Source organism: Portunus trituberculatus, chromosome 20, assembly GCF_017591435.1.
Source record: "Portunus trituberculatus isolate SZX2019 chromosome 20, ASM1759143v1, whole genome shotgun sequence".
Classification (NCBI taxonomy): domain Eukaryota; kingdom Metazoa; phylum Arthropoda; class Malacostraca; order Decapoda; family Portunidae; genus Portunus; species Portunus trituberculatus.
Window position 1 is genome coordinate 10727426 of NC_059274.1, and position 5224 is coordinate 10732649.

The window sequence follows — 5224 nt, forward strand, 5'->3', positions numbered from 1 at the left end:
TCTCTCTCTCTCTCTCTCTCTCTCTCTCTCTCTCTCTCTCTCTGTCTCTCTCTCTCTCTCTAATTAGTGCAACAGATGCGCCACGAAAACCTAAGAACACGGAGACTAATCAAAGTCGAGGATCTGATCCCACGCTAAGCCTAACGTTGCATCAGGGAAAAACAAGGGAAATAATTTTTCCACAAATATGTACTTCTAACATGAAGCCGACATGGAAAAAATACAAAGGTTATGTCATCAAAAAGGACTTATGTCAAGTATTCCTACAATCCAGAATTTCGACTATGTGGATTAAATGTACTTTAGTACGAATCACGACCATTACTAGGGAGGCGGTGGCATAGTGGATAAGGTGGTGAGCGTGGAATCGGGCAGACGTCCACACGTAGGTTTGAATCCCACCACGTACAGCCTTAAACACTTTGCCATTTGTCGAGTGGTTTAAAGTTACCTACATGTCACCATGATACCCAGGTTCTAGGTGGTTACACCCAAGGTGATCTTCGGGGGTGATATGGGCCCTAATATGGGTACCACTATAAATAAAATGGCCTGCGCCACTAATGGGCGGAAGTTGAACAGTTCTTCCCATACACTCTTCAAGTGTGCCTACAGGCGCTATAAGCTTTAACGTAAAAAAAAAAAAAAAAAACTTTCTAAAATGTTACTTTTTACTGCTTTTGTTCTGCCTGCCTGAGGACTGTACTCGTGCACCTAGATATGTGTGTGTGTGTGTGTGTGTGTGTGTGTGTGTGTGTGTGTGTGTGTGTGTGTGTGTGTGTGTGTGTGTGTGTGTGTGTGTGTGTGTGTGTGTGTGTGTGTGTGTGTGTGCAAATAGATGAGCGTATTTTTCTCTCGCTCTCGCTCTCGCTCTCTCTCTCTCTCTCTCTCTCTCTCTCTCTCTCTGTGTGTGTGTGTGTGTGTGTGTGTGTGTGTGTGATGACAATGTCTTTTCTATGAACGCTGTAGTCCAATGAAATACAAGGAATTACGCGACTTTTCTCTTGTTAATTGTTCGTTATTATGAATACTGTAAATACTGTAATGGAGAAATAATAGTTTTATAAAGGTAAAGGTAAGACGAAAATAGAGTAGATTTCTTTTTTATTAATTTTGCTTTGTTTTTATAATATTTATTAACTATAAATTTTATGCATTTTTTTCTGGAAATTTGGAGGTGTTTGATAACCTTGGAATTAATGCACGTTGGATAGTCTTCCATGTCATCTTTTGCCCATTTGCCTTTTTCTGTATTCATGTTTTTGTTTTTTACTTATTTTTATGTTGTTCTTGATATGTAAATTGCATTAATTACCACCTTCTCTAACTGTCCTCCACCTCCTCCTTCTCCTCCTTCTCCTCCTCCTCTTTATCCTCCTTCTCCTCCTCCTCCTTCTCCTCCTTCCTCCTCCTCCTCCTCGTCTTCCTCACACGAAGTCCCATTGTGCCTCTCGCATCATCAGGAGCAGCTAGTTTCTGTCGCTAATTAAACGAGACCATCAGAGGTGAATTAAAGTCGCCTCCAAGTTTAATGAGTTCGTTCAGCGTTGCCATTGATTAATTTCCATGTCATTATCGTTCCTGGGCAACGTAGGGAGAACGTTCAGACTGGACATACAAACACGCACGCCCGCACACACACACACACACACACACACACACACACACACACACACACACACACACACACACACACACACACACACACACACACACACACACACACACACACACACACACACACACACACACACACCGCGTAGTGTAGTGGTTAGCACGCTCGATTCACAATCGAGAGGGCCGGGTTCGACTCCCGGCGCGGCGAAGCAAATGGACAAGCCTCTTAATGTGTGGGGTGTGTTCACCTAGCAGTAAATAGGTACGGGATGTAACTCGAGGGGTTGTGACCTCGCTTTTCTGGTGTGTGGAGTGTGTTATGGTCCCAGTCCTACCCGAAGATCAGTCTATGAGCTCTGAGCTCACTCCGTAATGGGGAAGACTGACTGGGTGACCAGCCCCAAAATAAACAACGCCTCGGAGTCCCCTTCTGGGGAGGGGACCAAAAATGTCCCCAGGTCGGACACCTCTCCTGTTGAAGACCACAAATGCCTTGACACCTCCCTCAACTTTTTCTACATTAACTTCTGCAACATTCGCGGTCTTAGATCTAATTTTCAATCTGTGGAACACCACCTCTCCTCTACTAAATCTCATCTTCTTTTCCTCACCGAAACACAGCTGTCTGAGGCAACTGACAGTAGCCCCTTCTCTGTTCCCTCCTACTTTCTCTATTCTCATTTTCATTCCAAAGCTGGATGTTGCGTCTATGTACGCAACGACTTAACTTGCTCTCGTGCCCACGCTCTTGAGTCTTCCGAATTTTCCACCATCTGGCTACGACTTAACAGTCACTCTCAAACTAAATTCATCTGTGCTGTTTATCTCTCCCTAACTCTTCTGACTATAGTAATTTCTTCGACTACTTAACTTCTAAAGTGGAGCACATTCTGTCCCTCTACCCTTTCGCTGAGATTTCCATTCTTGGAGATTTCAATGTTCACCACCAGCTTTGGCTTTCCTCTCCTTCACTGACCACCCTGGTGAACTAGCCTTCAACTTTGCTATCCTCCATGACCTAGAGCAACTGGTGCAACACCCTACTCGTATTCCTGACCGTCTTGGAGACACGCCCAACATTCTTGATCTCTTCCTCACCTCTAACCCTTCTGCTTATGCTGTCACCCTTTCATCTCCGTTGGGCTCCTCCGATCACAATCTCATTTCTGTATCTTGTCCTATTTTTCCAATCCTCCGCAGGATCCCCAAAGCGAAGGTGCCTCTGGCGTTTTGCCTCTGCCAGTTGGGGGACCTGAGGAGGTATTATGCTGATTTTCCTGGAATGATTATTGCTTCCGTGTCAGAGACCCATCTCTTTGTGCTGAACGCATAACAGAGGTGTTAGTATCTGGCATGGAGGCGTACATTCCTCATTCTTTTCTCAACCTAAACCTTCTAAACCTTGGTTTAACTCAGCCTGTTCTCGTGCTATACATGATAGAGAGGTTGCCCACAAAAGGTACTTGAGCCTTCCATCTCCTGAATCTCATGCACTTTATATCTCTGCCCGGAATCATGCCAAGTCTGTTCTTCAACTTGCCAAACACTCTTTCATAAATAGGAAATGTCAAAATCTTTCAAACTCAAACTCTCCTCGTGACTTCTGGCATCTAGCCAAAACATCTCAAATAACTTCACTTCTTCATCTTTCCTCCTTTATTTCATCCTGATGGCACCACTGCCATCTCTTCTGTCTCTAAAGCTGAACTCTTTTCTCAAACCTTTGCTCACAACTCCACCTTGGACGATTCTGGGCTTGTCCTCCCTCTCCTCCTCCCTCTGACTATTTCATGTCTACAATCAAAATTCTTCGTAATGATGTTTTCCATGCCCTTGCTGGCCTAAACCCTCGGAAGGCTTATGGACCTGATGGGGTCCCTCCTATTGTTCTCAAAAACTGTGCTTCTGTGCTTGCACCTTGCCTGGCCAAACTCTTCCAACTTTGTCTATCGACTTCTACCTTTCCTTCCTGCTGGAAGTTCGCCTACATTCAGCCTGTTCCTAAAAAGGGTGACCGTTCTAACCCCTCAAACTACCGTCCTATAGCTTTAATCTCTTGCTTGTCTAAAGTTTTTGAATCTATCCTGAATAGGAAGATTCTCAAACATCTGTCACTTCACAATCTTCTGTCTGATCGCCAGTATGGCTTCCGTCAAGGTCGCTCTACTGGTGATCTTCTGGCTTTCCTTACTGAGTCTTGGTCATCCTCTTTAGAGATTTCGGTGAAACTTTTGCTGTTGCGTTAGACATATCAAAAGCTTTTGATAGAGTCTGGCATAAAGCTTTGATTTCAAAACTGCCCTCTTACGGCTTCTATCCTTCTCTCTGCAACTTTATCTCAAGTTTCCTTTCCGACCGCTCTATTGCTGCTGTGGTAGACGGCTACTGTTCTTCTCCTAAACCTATTAATAGTGGTGTTCCTCAGGGTTCTGTCCTGTCACCCACTCTCTTTCTATTATTCATTAATGACCTTCTTAACCAAACTTCTTGCCCTATCCACTCCTACGCTGATGATACCACCCTACATCTTTCCACGTTCTTTCAGAGACGTCCAACCCTTCAGGAAATTAACAGATCACGCGGGACGCCACGGAACGCCTGACTTCCGATCTTTCTAAAATTTCCGATTGGGGCAGAGAAAATCTAGTAGTTTTCAATGCCTCAAAACTCAATTCCTCCATCTATCAACTCGACACAACCTTCCAGACAACTATCCCTCTTCTTCAATGACACTCAACTGTCTCCTCTTCCACAATGAATATCCTCGGTCTGTCCTTTGCTCATAATCTTAACTGGAAACTTCACATCTCATCTCTTGCTAAAACAGCTTCTATGAAGTTAGGTGTTCTGAGGCGTCTCCGCCAGTTTTTCTCGCCCCTCCAACTGCTTACTCTGTATAAGGGCCTTATCCGTCCCTGTATGGAGTACTCTTCGCATGTTTGGGGGTTCCAGTCACACAGCTTTGCTTGATAGGGTGGAATCGAAAGCTCTTCGTCTCATCAACTCCCTCCTCTGACTAACTGTCTTCAGTCTCTTTCTCACCGCCGAAATGTTGCATCCCTTTCTATATTTTATCGCTATTTTCATGGTAACTGTTCTACTGATCTTGCTAACTGCATGCCTCCCTCCTCCTGCGGCCACGCTGCACAAGGCTTTCTTCTTCCTCTCATCCCTATTCTGTCCAACTCTCTAATGCAAGAGTTAACCAGTACGCTCAATCATTCATCCCTTTCACTGGTAAACTCTGAAACTCCCTCCCTGCATCTGTATTTCCAAATTCCTACAACTTGTCTTCTTTTAAGAGGGAGGTATCGAGGCATTTGCTCCCCTAATTCTGGCTGACGGTTTTGGCACTTTTTCTACTCTTTGGAGAGCCAGCGCTCAAGTGGGCTTTTTTCTAAATTTCTTTTTTTTGCCCTTGGCTGGCCCTCTTCCCTACGTAAAAAAAAAAAAAAAAAAAAAAAAAAATCAGGCGACCGAGGAGGAGATGAATTACACACACACACACACACACACACACACACACACACACACACACACACACACACACACACACACACACACACACACACACATTTATAGATTCATGCAGATATCCTCTTCCTGA